The sequence below is a fragment of the Pelodiscus sinensis genome, chromosome 8 (assembly GCF_052426305.1).
Source record: "Pelodiscus sinensis isolate ZL-2025 chromosome 8, ASM5242630v1, whole genome shotgun sequence".
NCBI classification, from domain to species: Eukaryota; Metazoa; Chordata; order Testudines; family Trionychidae; genus Pelodiscus; species Pelodiscus sinensis.
The window spans coordinates 67,489,890-67,506,777 of NC_143059.1; positions in this window are offsets into that span (position 1 = coordinate 67,489,890).

The window sequence follows — 16,888 nt, forward strand, 5'->3', positions numbered from 1 at the left end:
TGGCCACTCAGGGCACTCTAAGCCAGGACTGCTTTGCTGTCCCTCATCGAGGTAGACAAGCAAGTGGTGAACCCTGAGAACTATGTGTCCGGGGTGGGGGTCGGGTCCCTTTAAGCACAGCCCTCAGCTAGCCTGAGGCAGCAGCTCCACGCTCTAAGTCTTAACCTGATGCCTTGATGGCACAGGTTCTGGCCAGCCTTTACTTTGGTTCAGGGTCCACTCAGTGTGGACATGCTATTTCAAATTAGCAAAACGCTAATTCGAATTAGTTTTTAGGTCTAGATGAACTAATTTGAATTAGCTTAGTTCGAATTAACTAATTCAAATTAAGTTAGTTTGAATTAGTGCTGTAGTGTAGACATACCCTAGGAAAGTTATTTTGAAATAAGGGCTATTATTTTGAAATAATGTTGCTGAGTAGATATACCCCTAGAGATCAAAGTGGGGTGTCTGATGAGAGGAATGCCCAAGCAATGGCCCCTGAGCAAAAGGAGGAAGATCCAAGTTGGTCATGGGGAGCAGAGCCCTGAAACAAGAGGATGGAATCAGGAGGGATGTGCCCTGAAGAGGTGTAGGATTCACGGGGAGAGAGGCCTGGGGAGTAGAACACCATGGGAACTATCTGGAAACACAGAGCTGCTCTTGGCTGGATGACTCAGATGTCCTTGGAGAGGGGAATGGAAAACCCAAAGTATCTTTGTTTACTGTGAGAGCTGGAAATGTTAAGTTAAACTAAGCAGCCTTTGTTTCAGTCAGACACGGATAGACAATATTGCTTTCATGGGTGGAAGAATAGGGAAACCGAGGCAAACACACCTACTGTATGGCAGCCTGTCAGAGGAAGGCATCTCCAGTGGGGTCGCTATATGTCAACAATACATCTGAATAGTGACCATTTCACTGAGAGCATATTTAGGAAGCTTCATTTACTCCTTCTGCCTGAAGGATAAAAGGAAAGGGGAAAATGTATGTTTTTTTAAAAAATAATTGCTCCTCAGAGACTGGCTTCTGGGCTTAGAGTCTTTAATTATGACTAATTCTCCCCTCCTCCCTGAGATAAATCTTCCAGTTATGAAACTATTCAGAAGTAAGCACAACAAAAAATGCCTAATTTTAGCCTTTTCTTTTTGGGTTTATGTCATTTGCACTCCTCCAAAAACAGGTATCGCCTATGCAAGAGGAAGAACCATCAACTAGACAAGAAATCAATCCCAATTAAGATCAGAGCAATGATTAAGGGCTTCCCTCCCAAGGTGGTCAATAGGGATTTTATTAATAATCTGGGAAACACATATGCAAGCAGCTTTTTAACGAAAATGGAAAGGAAACAATATGTCTCCATAATGCTAGGTTTGGGACTCTCAGCATGAGTCAGTGAGAATAAGAGCTGGAACAAAATGCAGATTCCTCCTGATTTCTATATTTTACTATCATTTAAACAGCGTCAATCTGGGATAAAAGCTCATTTGTCAATTTTGTTTTTGCTGCTGTTGGTGCAGGTGATTTACAAACAGGCACTTTTCCTCCGCAGCTTTCCCATCCCAATGCTTCAGGATGGTGATATAAACTATGCTAATGTGAGTGCTGCTCTTTGGGATTGGGATGAGATGTAAAACCTGCCACCCTGTGCATGTGCGGGCTTTAAAGATCCTCTGGCGGGTCTTACAAGAGTTGGAGATGTTAGTTATGATGTCATGGCCTGATTCTAGTTTGGGTAATTGAATAAGGGGCAAATTCTCTGCTGGTGTTGACTGATGAAACTTTAGAGGAGTTTTGCTCCTTTATAACAGCGAAGAATTAGTCAGATATTCTGAATTGCACAAAAGGCAATCAAATACCCAACTTCCATTGACTGACTGGAGATAGGCATATAAATCTAGTTGTTTCTCTTTGAACATGAGGGTAATTAATGGTTGTGATAATTTGCCAAAATGGACTGTACATCTCTGGCAATTTTAAAATCAAGATTGTGTGTTTGTCTACAAGCTATGCTCAGGGCTGGATTACCCAATAGGCAGACTAAGCATCAATAAAGCAGGGGCACCAAAAAAAAAAAAGAGATTTTATGATATAGTATTGTTTTTATTTTGAATTACATATGGGGGGAGGGCACCATAATCTTTTCAGAGCTTAGGGCCTCTAAGGCTGTGTCTAGACTACATGCCTCTGTCGGCAGAGGCATGTAGATTAGAGTTGTAGGCAAAGGGAAATGAAGCCGCGATTTAAATGATCGCGGCTTCATTTACATGTACATGGCTGCCGCGCTGAGCCGACAAACAGCTGATCAGCTGTTTGTCGGCTCGCGTGCTAGTCTGGACGTTCCCCCTGTCGACATCAAAGCCCTTTGTCGGCAGCCCCGTTATTCCTCGTGGGATGAGGTTTACCAGGGCTGCCGACAAAGGGCTTTGATGTCGACAGGGGGAACGTCCAGACTAGCGCGCGATCAGCTGTTTGTCGGCTCAGCGCGGCAGCCATGTACATGTAAATGAAGCCACAATCATTTAAATCGCGGCTTCATTTCCCTTTTCCAAAACAACAAATCTACATGACTCTGTCGACGGAGCCATGTAGTCTAGACGGACCCTAAAGGTCTTAATCCAGCCCAGGCTATGCTCCAGTTTAACCAGGAATTATTTCTTGGACGTTTTCTGGTCAGAGTTGTATAGGAGATTATCACGAGTCCCTTCTGATGTAAGAATATATGACAATTCCCCCCTTTGGTTCTAAATTTCTTTCTTGGGAAGAGATGCCAATATGATAGCAATGCACATTACATTGCTGAGCAGTGCCTGAGAAGTGTTTCGTGCACACGCAGTATTTGGGTAGTGCTTAAAAAAATCCAGATGGAAAGGTAACACATGCCTTAGAGACTCATTCCCCCAAGACCCTCACAATGGCTCGTTCCATCTCAATTTCATGAGCTCTTTGTGAAACTCAGACACAATCTAAATGGAATAACACCAGGCTGAATGGGGGGAAAAAAACAATCAGAGTGAAAACTTTATTGCTGTTTATTAGAGGGGAAAATGTAAAAAAATACATATAATCATAGCTGGGTTTTCCTACAGATAGAGGCTTTAGTATAAGGATTATTAAATGGAATCTGGAAGGCAGACAACGAATGTGATTCTCTGTTTTAGACTTATTTAAAATGAATGAGCCTGCCAGTTTCTATTTCTGTAACAATATTTTATATGGATAAGCTTTGCAAGTTGATCCTGCCCAGATCTTGGCTGAGGTGTCAGTTGGATTCAGAAAGCGAGGGAAGAATGCCCAGGGGTCAGGTTTGTAAAGATAAGAGGAGGCAGGTGAACCTTCTTGTCTCTCCTCCTCTGTACTCCCTCTCAATCTCTTTCTAAGCTTGTTTTTTCTCTCCATTTACAAAGGCTTCTGGTCCCAGGTAATGGCTGTCAGAGGCAACTAAGACCAGGTCTACACTGGGGGAGAAAATTGATGTAAGAGATGCAAATCCAGCTATGATTATTGTGTAGCTGGAGTTGATGTACCTCACATTGATTTTCTGGGGCAGCGGGAGGTCAACAGGAGGAATGTGGTGATGGGAGTGTGACGTAGTGGGGGTACTTGCTGGGCTGTGGTGACCTCTGCTGTCTGGAGCAAGACCCAGCAGGGAAAACCTCACTATGCAAAGGTGACGCCAAACCTGTTGAACCAGACACCCCCCATGGAGAGGAACAAAGGAAGGGGGAATGCTGCCCTGGCTGGGGGGCAGGGCTGGAAGAGTGGGAGTTAGTTGCTGTCTGGGAGCATGGAGGAGACAGCCTAGGGAAAGGGGCTGGAGTTTAGGGGCCCAGTCTCCCCCCATCTCAAGGGGGCCTGAGGCATCCTAGCCCAGCTCTGTGACCAGATTACATCTGTGCTGTGTTGTATCCTGGAGAGGCAATAAACTTCCTCTATTCCACTGGCTGGTGCAGTCTGTTTGTGCCCTTCGGGGTGCAGGAGACAGAGGAACCCCAACGCGCTGTCACAGGGAGAAATGCTTGTTTCAACTTGCCTAATCAGTTCTGGGCACCACCTTTCAAGAAAGATGTGAAGAAATTGGAAAAGATCCAGAGAAGAACAACAAAAATGATTAAAGGTCTAGAAAATGAAGGAAGACTGAAAGAATTGGGCTTGTTTAGTTTAGAAAAGAGAAGACTGAGAAAGGATATGATAGCAGTTTTCAAATATCTAAAAGGATGCTATACAGAGGAGGGAGAGAAATTGTTCTCCTTCACCACTGATGAGAGGATAAGAAGCAATGGGCTTAAATTGCCACAAGGGAGGCTTAGGTTGGACATGAGGAAAAACTTCTGGAAACTTCTGGTTAAACACTAGAATAAATTGCCAAGGGAGGTTGTGGAATCTCCATCACTGGAGATATTTAAGAGCATGTTGGATGGGCATCTATCAGGGATGATCTGGGCAGTGCTTGGTCCTGCCGTGAGGGCAGGGGACTGGACTCGATGACCTCTTGAGGCCCTTCCAGTTCTATGAATCTATGATTCTATGAGTACCATGGTCTATGAGGGCGCCCTCAGCATTTGATTTATCGGATCTTTCTAGACCTGCTAAACTGAACTTCAGAAGATTGATCACCACAGAGACAGTTTCCATAGCAAGGAAGAGAAGCCCTAAAATGGGAGCCTTTTTTTCCCCCTCCCAGGATAAGGATTCTGTTCCAACTTGGGACATTAGTGATGGAACAGGTGTTTCCATGGGATGGTTGCTCAGCTACATAAAAACATGCTGATGTTCTCAGACCTTTTCCAAATGCCTGTCTCACCAACTCACCATCATATTGAGCATTAATTTCAGATTCACCAAGGAAGACTGAGACTTGCATGAACCTGGAGAATTAATTGCTCTCAAGCATTTCCACCAGCTCAGGGGTGAGAGGAATGGGGAGGAAGCATAGAAAAGTAGGATAATCAGTAGCTTGTTCACATTCTATGTATATGTGACACTAAGGGATCCTTTGCCTTGAAGTCATAGGCACCAGACAATCTAATAGCTGGCAGTTAGAGCAAAATAGATTCAAATGGGAAACTAGGTGCACATTTTTCACTGTGGAGCTAAGGAACAAGATGATATTCCCAAAGCAAGAGGTTGATTTCCTCCCTTCAACTGAAGTTTTTAAATCCAGATTGGTTGTCTGTCTAAGACTCAGAGTGGTAGCTGTGTTAATCTGTAACTTTAAAAAAAAACAACGGTAGTCCTGTAGCACCTTAGGCCGTGTCCAGACTCAGGGGTTTTTTCAGGAAAAGTAGCCTTTTCCCGAAAAAACTTCCCCTGCGTCCAGACTCAAGCCGCGTTCTTTCGAAATTATTTCGAAAGAACGTGGCTTTTCTTTCGATGGCGGTAAACCTCGTTTCACGAGGAAGAACGCCTTCCTTCGAAAGTTCCTCTTTCGAAGGAAGGCGTTCTTCAATGTAAAGAGGCCGTCTTCGAAAGAGAGCATCCAGACTCGCTGGGTGCTCTCTTTCGAAAAAGCGGATTTTTCTTTCGAAAGATCCGCGTGCAGTCTAGACGCGATCTTTCGAAAGATGCTCTTTCGAAAGATGCTTTCGAAAGAAGCCTGCAGTCTAGACATAGCCCCAGAGACTAACAAAAATATATACAGTATTATAAGCTTTCATGGACAAAACCCACTTTCCACTCTGCTCATCTGAGGAAGTGAGTTTTGCCCATGAACGTTCCTGATACTATAGTCTCTAAACTGCTATCGGGCTACTTGCTGTGTTTCTACGAGTTGTGCTTAAGTTACATCACATGTAACTTAATGCTCAATATTGGAATTATTGGGTGAAGATCTGTGACCTATGTTATTCAGGAGATCGGACTATAGTAGTGTTTCCCAATTGGTGCTCCGCAGAACCGCGTGAACTCAGAACTCCCCCCTCTTAAAATGATAGCTCTTGCTTTTTTTTTTTTGCTTGACCAATTTTCCTGGCTGGGGTTCCTCGAAATTCTAAAAGGGTTCCGTGGCCAAAAAAACCCACTGGACTATAGGATCACAAGAAGTACCTTCTGGCCTTTAAATCTAGGAATGGATGAATAATGTATCCATTTAAGGTCACATTAGCGTAACTATAACTGGATGAAATGTTATGACATTTTAAGTAAACAATCCCCCCCTGCAAATTTCAATATTTTCCCCCTTCCAAAATCAATTTCACTGTTTTTGTTTCAGACCTCCCTTAATTATCATTTAAGTCACCATCCCCCTACCAGCACTGCTTGAACAGGGTCCTGGTGTGTACCTCAAAACCTTCCTTTGCTATGCTGCCTTCAAAAAAGCATTAGTTAACTGGCTTGTGTAGTGAGACCACTGCCTGTCATACTGATCAATAGAGTCTCATGGATTATTTGTACTGCTCCATCTGTGTGTACCTGTTGTCTCTTACCTTATCCTTAGATTGTACACTCTTTGAGGGGCAAGAAATATCTTTTTCTTTTGTGTTTTTACAATAATGGAGTTCTAGTCCATGGCTCTGAAGTGCTATGATATTATTTTGACTAAGCCCTGGTCTACACTAGGGATTTATTTCAATATAACCTCCCTTAGGTCGAATTTATAAGTGGACCATCCACACTACCAAGCCCGTTATTTTGAAATAATGGGCCACTTATTTCAAAATCTGTACTCCTGCTTTCCTCGAGGAATAATGCTCATTTCAAAAGAGTTACTTTGAAATAGTGGTAATGTGAACACTCCAGTGCTGCTATTTCAAAATAACCACTCCCAAAAATAACCACTGTCAAGACACGGAATATGCTATTTTGGGATACCGGAAGTATCTCAAAATAGTGCCACAGTGTAGATGTACCCTGCGGGACCTGGCTTGACTTGGAATAATGTACCTTATTCTATTATTCACTGATGCAATGGCATTAGTTACATTGTTAAGATAATGTGAAGCGAGAATGTTGCCTGACTCTGACAACAGTGATTGGACACAGGTTTTAAACATTATGGCTGTGTCTAGACTGGCCAGTTTTTCCACAAAATCATCTGCTTTTGCGGAAAAGCTTGCCAGCTGTCTACACTGGCTGCTTGAATTTCTGCAAAAGCACTGACGATCTCATGTAAGATTGTCAGTGCTTTTGAGGAAATACTATGCTGCTCCCATTCGAGCAAAAGTCTTTTTCCGAAAAACTTTTGCGCAAAAGGGCCAGTGTAGACAGCAGAGATTTGTTTTTCGCAAAAAAGCCCCGGTCGCGAAAATGGCGATCGGGGCTTTTTTGCGAAAACCGCGTCTAGATTGTCCCTGGATGCTTTTCTGAAAAAAGCATTTCCAGAAAATCATGACATTGTAGATGTAGCCTAGCAAAAAGCAATGCTTTCCTCTCAGCCAGTGCTCAAGAGGCACCACTTTTGGAAGAGGCTCTGCCTGTGTTGCAAAGGTCAGGTCAGGAGCAGTGAGACAGATCTGCTCGTCCTTGGCATCAGCCATAGACTAATTTGCCCAATGAACTTGCCTCCATGCATTCTGACTGCCTCTTCACCTTGTCACAGCAGGAACGTGGGACCTGACAAACCATTGGCGATAATGTCTGCTACACTGCCCGCAGCAGTAGATGTTCCAGGAGAAGGCCCTTCTGCTTTACTTAATGCATTGAAGCATCAAATACTTAAAACTGTATTATGTCGGGAGCGTTATGTAGGCCCACTTCCAGCATTGTGGGGAAAGGGGAAGAACTAGACAAATACCTGCAGTGCTCAGAATTTGGCTGCTATTTCCTTATGCATAGATGCCTCTGACATTTTTTTTCATTAACATACATCAATAACAGAGAACTTATTTTTACTCATGGTACTTTTTGATCAAGAAAGGTTATGTCCAGGAATCCCCCCTCCTTAATGCAGTTATCTCTTCAGTGGACTATGATATCCATTTAATACTACACAAAAGTTCAGGACAGGGAAGGTGGAAGATGATGGAATCCAGTGGAAACCACATGCGGACAAAGCTGGAAACTGGCCAATCAAATCAGTAAGGCCTTGCCCTATGCTGAAAGTGCTACAGGATCTGCAATGCTCACAAGTGGTCAAGGTCTCAGCTTCACTGGTAGCAGATGGAATATATATGCCTTTTGTGATCACTTTCGGCCCAGTGTGCTTTGTTGGTGTGTTTAGTTACTTTAAATGTAAACCTGACATTTTGGAAATGAAACCACAAGATTAAAGATTTTCATTCTGGCTTCCGTGAAAGAAATCTGCCTTCAGTGGGGGGAAAAAAATACATAGATCAAACTAACAAACAACTTGCAGTCTGGAGCTGTCCGGTGCTGACAGATTCACAGTCAATGCTCTTGCAAGCACATAGCCGCTGCCTCTTGTGGCTTTCTACACGTAACTAATACAAGAGAAAGGAAGCAGAAAAGGTGAAAGCACCATCTTCCTTATTGAATGTTTTGTATCTGATAAGAGGTCTCCACCTCCACCACATTTTTAATGCAATTCTTTGAAGGGTTTGAAAACCAGGACCATTTGGCCTGCAAACGTCATAAATATGTATGGAGACTCTAATAATAAAACCAGACTGACACACAACCCCACCCGCAGTGACCTCATTCAGGATGAAAGGTCAGTACTTTGAAGTGTCAATTTCAATTCCCCATGTTTTTGTGGGCCAAGAGAGGTCTCCTGCAAATTGAATACAATCAGTGATTATCTGTTTATCTTTTCCTCCTCCCTCTTCTCTTTTGAGAGCTGCAATGAAATCAACTGTGATTTCCCCTTCCCCCCAAATAAACCTTATGTTAAAGAAATTAGAATGCATTGTGGATAAAGGAAGGTCACCTAGGTCTTGGCTCTATTTTCTTCATTAGTATCAAATCAACCGCTAGCGATTGTTACTTCCACTTTCAGTGCTGAAGCAGTCAGAACAGCTTACAGATGCCATATGAGGAAGCCAGTGATGCATATAATATGCTATGGAAAAATAAATAGCTAAGCAAGAGCTGGTTCTCCCTTAGTTCAGTATTGTTGTTTAATAGCGACCCTATGCAGCCCATTGAGTTAATTATTGTATTAACTCTAGACACAATTTTCCTGGACTGAACAAGGGGGGTATCATATTATTAAATAATACATTTCATTGTGGTTCCCATATGTAAGCATGGGAAGTGACTTATACTAGCTAGACTGCAAGGCACTCAATGGGTTAAATTCTGCCTTGTATGAGTGCGCAGCTCCCATTGAGGCCAGGGGGAGCTCCTGCATGTATTCAGAATATGACCCTACTTTATCATAGAATCATAGAATCATAGAGCTGGAAGAGACCTTAGAAGGTCATCAAGTCCAGCCCCCTGCCCAAGGCAGGACCAATCCCAACTAAATCATCCCAGCCAGGACTTTGTTAAGTTGAGACTTAAAAACCTCTAGATTCCACCACCTCCCTAGGCAACCCATTCCAGTGCTTCACCACGCTCCTAGGGAAATAGTTTTTCCTAATATCCAACCTAGACCTCTCCCACTGTAACTTGAGACCATTGCTCCTTGTTCTGCCATCCGTCACTACTGTGAACAGCCTCTCTCCATCCTCTTTGTAACCTCCCTTCAGGAAGTTGAAGGCTGCTATCAACCCCCCCCCCCCCCCATTCTTCTCTTCTGCAGACTAAACAAACTCAAATCCATCAGTCTCGCCTCATAGGTCATGTGCTCCAGCCTCCTGATATTTTTGGTCACCCTCCACTGAACCCTCTCCAATGCATCCACATCCTTTCTATAGTGGGGGGCCAAGAACTGGACACAATATTCTAGATGTGTCCTCACCAGAGCTGAATAAAGGGGAATAATCACTTCTCTGGATCTGCTGGCAATGCTCATAATACACCCCAATATGCCATTAGTCTTCTTGGCTACAAGGGCACACTGTTGACTCATATCTCGCTTCTCATCCACTGTAAACCCCAGATCCTTTTCTGCCGAATTGCTACTTAGCCATTCGGTCCCCAGCCTGTAACAAAGCTTGAGATTCTTCTGTCCCAAGTGCAGGACTCTGCACTTGTCCTTGTTGAACCTCATCAGATTTCTTTTGGACCAATCCTCTAATCTTTCCAGGTCACACTAGACAGTATCCCTGCCCTCCTGTGTATCTACCTCTCCCCCTAGCTTAGTGTCATCTGCGAAGTTGCTGAGGATGCAAACCATCCCCTTATCCAGGTCATTAATAAAGATGTTGAACAAAACCGGTCCAAAAAAAGATCCTTGGGGCACTCTGCTACAAACTGACTGCCAACCTGACATCGAGCCATTGATCACCATCCACTGGGCCTGACAGTCTAGCCAGCTTTCTATCCATCTTACAGTCCATTTATCCAGTCTATATTCCCTTAACTTACTGGCAAGACTATTGTGGGAGACAGTATCAAAAGCTTTGCTAAAGTCAAGGTATATCACATCCACTGACTTCCCCATATCTACAGAGCCAGTTACTTCATCATAGAAGCTAATCAGATTGGTCAGGCACGACTTGCTCTTTGTGAATCCATGCTGACTACTCCTGATCACTTTCCCCTCTTCCAAGTGCTTCAAAATGGATTCCTTAAGGATCCCCTCCATGATTTTTCCAGGGACTGAGGTAAGGCTGATTGGTCTGTAGTTCCCTGGATTGTCTTTCTTCCCTTTTTTGAAGATGGGCACTACATTTGCCTTTTTCCAATCATCTGGGATCTCTCCCGATCTCCACAAGTTTTCAAGGATAATAACCAAAGGCTCCGCAATGACACTTGCCAACTCCCTCAGTACCCTCGGATGCATTAAATCTGGGCCCATGGATTTGTGTATGTTTAGCTTTTCTAAATAGTTCCTAACTTGTTCTTTCCCCACCAAGGGCTGTCCTCCTCCTTCCCATGCTGCATTGCCTAGTGCATTTGTCTGGGAGGTGCCCTTGTCTGTGAAGACAGAGGCAAAGAAAGCATTGAGTACTTCAGCTTTTCCCACATCATGTCACTAGATTATCTCCCTCATCCAATAAGGGCTTCACACCCTCTCAGATCACCCTCTTATTGATAACATGCCTGTAGAGACCTTTCTTGTTACCCTTCACATCCCTTGCTAGCTGTGATTCCAATTGTGCTTTCCCCTTCCTGATAACTCCCCAGCATTCTCGAGCAATATATTTATACTCCTCCCTAGTCATCTGTCCAAGTTTCCACTTCTTGTAAGCTTCCTTTTTGTGTTTAAGCTCTCCAAGGATGTCCCCAGTAAGCCAATCTGGTCGCCTAACGTATTTGCTTTTCTTGCTGTGCATCGGGATGGTTTCTTCCTGTGCCTTCAATAAGGCTTCTTTAAAATACTGCCAGCTCTCCTCGACTCCTTTCCCCTTCATGTAAGCATCCCAGGGAATCCTGCCCATCAGTTCTCTGAGGGAGTCAAAGTCTGCTCTTCTGAAATCCAGGGTGTGTATTTTGCTACTCTCCTTTCTTCCTTTATTCAGGATCCTGAAATCTACCATCTCATAATCACTGCTTCCCAGGTTGTCACCCACCTCTACTTCCCCTACTTGTTCTTCTCTGTTTGTGAGAAACAGATCAAGCTGTGCATGGCCCCAGGTCAGTTCCTTCAGTACTTGTACCAAGAAGTTATCCCCAACATTCTCCAAAAACCTCCTGGATTGTCTGTGTTCCGCTGTATTGGTCTCCCAACAGATGTCAGGGTGATTAAAGTCACCCATGAGAACCAGGGCCTGCGATCTGGAAGCTTCTCTCAGTTGTCCAAAGAAAGCCTCGTCTACCTCATCCACCTGATGAGGTCTATAGCTAACCCCAGCCACAGCATCACCCCTGTTGCTTCCACCTCTAAACTTATCCTATAGACTCTCAGCAGTCTTTTCTCCCTCTAAATACTGGAGCTCCGAGCATCATACTGCTCTCTTACATACAATGCAACTCCTCCTCCTTTTCTCCCCTGCCTGTTCTTCCTGAACAGTTTATACCCTTCCATGACAGTGCTCCAGTCATGTGAGTCATCCCACCAAGTCTCCGTTATTCCAATCAAATCATAGGTCTTTGACTGGGCCAGGGCTTCTAATTTTTACTGTTTGTTTCCCAGGCTTCTCGCATGTGTGTACAAAACACCTTAAATAACCAGTTGATTGCCCTAACTTCTCCATCCGAATCAGGGGTCCTCCTTTGTTGCTCATTCCTTCTTGTGATTCTTCCCCCTGTCCAACTTCTTCACTTACCTCAGAGCTTTGGTCACCGTCCCCCAACAAACCTAGTTCAAAGCCCTCCTCGCTAGGTTTGCACACCTGCCCATGAAGGTGCTCTTTCCTCTCTTGGTTAGGTGGATTCCATCTCTTCCTAACAATCCTTGTGCCCAGAACAGAGTCCCATGGTTGAAGAAACCAAAGTCTCCTCTCCAATACCACCTGTGTAACCATGCATTTACTTCCTCTGTTCGATGATCCCTACCTGGACCTTTTCCTTCAATTGGAAGGATGGACAAGAACACCACTTGTGCTTCAAATTCCTTGATCCTTCTTCCCAGTTCTACATAATCTGCTGTGATTTGCTCAAGGTCATTCTTGGCTGTATCGTTAGTTACGCTACATGGAGAAGTAGGAAGGGGTAGCGATCCAAAGGTTTAATCACTTTCAGAAGACTCTCGGTCACATCCTGAATGCGAGCTCCTGGTAAGCAGCACACTTCTTGAGATTGCAGGTCTGGACGTCAGGTGGATGACTCAGTCCCTCTTAGGAGGGAGTCCCCGACCACCACCACCTATCTTATTATTTTGGAGGCAGTGGTCATGGAACACCCATCCCTAGGGCTATATATCCCATGCCTTCCAGTAGATGGTGTTCCCTTCTGATTTCTTCCCTGAGAGGTCCCTGACAAAGCAGTCTCCACTGCATTGCCTGTGGAGAGAGCCTGTAAGTGGTTACTTACTTCTACAGGAATGGGGGATCTCTGAATTGGCCTTCTTCTCCTTCTAGAGGTTACATGCTGCCAGTTCTCTTCCTTGTCCTGTACTGCCCTGACTGGTTCTTTAGCGTGCTATGCCTGCAGGATTAAATGCTGCCTTCTATCAAGGAAGTCTTCATCCTCTCTGAGAGAACATAGGGTTGATACTTGGCCCTCAAGTCCTCTAATTTTTTCTTCCAAAATGGTGACCAGCTTGCACTTAGTACAGATGAAATTCCCTATGTCTTCTGGGAGGAAGACAAATAAATAAATGGAGATTGCCTATCTCCTAGAACTGGAAGGGACCTTGTAAGGTCATTGAGTCCACTCCCCTGCCTTCATAGCAGGATGAGGTACCATCCTTGACAAATTTTTGCCCCAGATCTCTAAATGGCCACCACAAAGATTGAACTCATACTCCTGGGTTTAGCAGGCCAATGCTCAAACCACTGAGCTATCCCTCCCCTTGGCACCTGTTGTTCAGGTAACAACAGCAGACCTATCACCATCCATACCTGGCATCCTTCTGAGATATTCGTCAGTTGTTATTAAGTGCATCCTTGAAGGGCAGGAGTGTAGTGAAAAGATTTTAAAGAAAGGCAAGGGTATCTCACTTCCTTCCCAAGTCCCTTTCCAAACTCCCTGTTAACAGTTCCTGTTCACAAGCTCCTTGGTCACTGACTCACTCCTTTATAAAGCCCTGGACTGCCTGATAGCTCCTCCCCCTGACTAAGGTTCAACCAATTAGCAGAGACTTCTAGATTTCAAACATTGATTAGAAGCTCACAGTTTCCACCTGCCAGCCACAGCCCTCACTCCATGAGGTGGGGGAGGGGGAATAGAATATGTTATATCCATCTATTAAGCTGTCAGTTTATTTTTCTAAATGCTTTTAAAGTGGCCATCAACCTGATACCTTAAAATTTATTTAGACTGTAAGCCCCATGGACAGGGACAATGTTTTGGTTCCGTATTTGGGAAGCAATTGTCTAGGTAGGAGTACAGCAGAAAGGGATCTAGGGGTTATAGTGGATCACAAGCTGAATATGAGTCAACATTGGGACGCTGTTGCAAAAAAAGCAAACATGATTCTAGGATGCATTAACAGGTGAGTTGTGAGCAAGACATGAGAAGTCATTCTTCCTCTCCACTCTGCGCTGATAAGGCCTCAGTTGGAGTATTGTGTCCAGTTCTGGGCACCACATTTCAAGAAAGATGTGGAGAAATTGGAGAAGGTCCAGAGAAGAGCAGCAAGAATGATTAGAGGTCTAGGGAACATAACCTATGAAGGAAGACTGAAAGAATTGGGCTTGTTTAGTTTGGAAAAGAGATGATTGAGAGGGGACATGATAGCAGTTTTCAGGTATTTAAAAGGGTGTCACAGGGCGGAGGGAGAAAAATTGTTCTTCCTGGCCTCTGAGGATAGAACAAGACGCAATGGGCTTAAATTGCAGCAAGAGAGGTTTAGGTTGGACATTAAGAAAAAGTTCCTAACTGTCAGGGTGGTTAAACTCTGGAATAAATTGCCTAGGGAGGTTGTGGAATCCCCATCTCTGGAGATCTTTAAGAGTAGGTTAGATAAATGTTTATCAGCGATGATCTAGATAGTATTTGGTCCTGCCATGAGGGCAGGGGACTGGACTCGATGACCTCTTGAGGTCCCTTCCAGTCCTAGTATTCTATGGTTCTATGGTTTGTACATCATTGAAAAAATGGAGTCTATGACTGGGGCTCCTATGTGCTCTGGTAATAATAATAATTAATTGATGTTTTCTGTGGTCTTGCTAATCTTAGGATATTTATTCCACAGAGGAACATAGTAGCTTCAGATGCACAGACTTTCTCCAGCACTTTTCTCTCTTTGCTTTGGTTTTCAATGCTTTTAATACTCCAAAGCAGAGAGAGTGAAAAGTGTGCAGGGTTGCACCAGGAGCATTGCTCGAAAAATGACAATGACAAGGTTAAAATGATTACCGAGTCCTTACTCAGCCAAACACTCAGTGAGTCCCAATGGAGTGTGGGCTGCACAAGGCCAAGATTCAATACCATATTATTAATAATGCTTTAGATCAGGACTACGCAATACATGGCCAGTGGGCCACATGCGGCCCATAGCCCATTTGTTTGCACCCCCGTGGTGCAGTTTGGGTTCACATGTCCCGCAGGTGGGAGCCAAAACAAAAAAGGAGTCAATAGAATGGTCTTCTGTTGCTATGCGTTTTAGTAGTTACATTCCTGGACTGTCATTGCTCATTACAAGTGCTGACATATGGGTGGAAATCAGGTAAATGTTGCATTATATTACTATCAGCAGAACTGACTTAAATGGGGCCTGTGTGTTGTGCAATCACAGTTAAGTTGCGGCCCTCGGTATGTGCTGTGAGTATCATTGTGGCCCCCAGGGCTTCCAAAGTTGAGTAGCCCTTCTTTAAATGATCAAACCAGGAGGAACTTAAAAATGAATTCAGTGCTCACCATTTCCTTTTGTTTATCACAGAATGGTCAGTGAGCCATTATTTTTATAATGTTTCATCATCTCATACGATCCCTCTTTCTGGGTTTTCTATTTCCAGAGCTCATGGATTCCAGATTCCAGTTCATGGGTGGAATAATGAAATGATTTAAAAAATAATTTCTGGTCACTTTTTGATTTGTCAACTCAAACTGTATTATTTTATTTAAATGTGGAGCCTGTGTTAATAACATTCTTTCCTTCTCAATCAAGGGATGGTGTAGACGGAGCTTGATCCTGCCTTGAGGGCGGGGGGCTGGACTCGATGACCTCTCGAGGTCCCTTCCAGTCCTATTATTCTATGATTCTATGACTCTAAGGTTGGGTGTTTTTCTGAAAGATACACTCCTGTTCAAAAAGGAATTATTTCAGGGAAATTCAGTGGTCTGCATTCTAGAGGAGGTCAGACAAGATGAACACAGTGGTCTTGGAATCTCTGAATCTTCTATTATAGAAGTCTAACATATCTATGGTCAGTCTTATATTGGCATGGCATATATTCCACTCAAACCTTCAATGTTCATTATGGTTTTATTAGTCCTTTTATTGAGGTAGTGCGTAGAACAGTGATGGACAAAAGGGCCTCCGCAGGCAGGATCCAGCCCAACAAGCAGGTTGATCCGGCCTGCGGAGGCCCTGCAAGTGGCATGGGTGCCTAGTGGGAAGGGGGGGGGCAAAGGGGCTCCCTCACCCCCAGACCAGTCATGGCCTGGGAATGGGGAAGCCCAAAAGCATCGTAGCCCCGCCGCTCCCAGTTTAGGCCTTGTCCCTTCCAGGGCGGCCAAAAATTATTGCCCATCCTGGCCTAGAATCTCTAGACCGGAACCTCAACCCTCTTACTTTAAGCATTGAACACACCTATAAGAGCTTACAATCTGGGCATGCCCTGCTCCTTCCCTACACAGATGTATTAATAATATAGAGAGAATGGGAAAATTCCACTGGATCAAGGATTCACACCACAGAGTCTCAGGTTAGTATACGACATTATTTTCAAAATTTATTTAAATAGAAACTTAAAAAACCTCTCCATTTTGGAATGCAACATAACTCACCTTGGTCGCTCTGATGCATCCTTGAGTGAAAGTAGTAAATCAAGAACCATCCAGCAGATTTTGCAAGGACTATAAACAGTTGTTTAAAGGTTAAGTTACTCTTATCTAGCTGCCAAATGACCTCCACAAATCTTACTTATTGGGGGCAGTCTGTACATGCACTTATTTGTGGATCATTTTTTATTCCCTTTGCAGATCACCTTCAAGGGAAGTTACATTTTGGGTCTACCCCTTAATAAGGGTGAGGATTTATTTGTATTGCATCTAAAAATGTGCTAGCTGCTTGTGCTCTATTTTCTCGGCTTACATGGGAGAGTTACCATTGGAGAGATTGTGGTTTGAACTTTAACTCGATTTCCTATGTGGAATAAGATACATCTTAATTGCTGGCTGGTGAACTGCAAAGTTG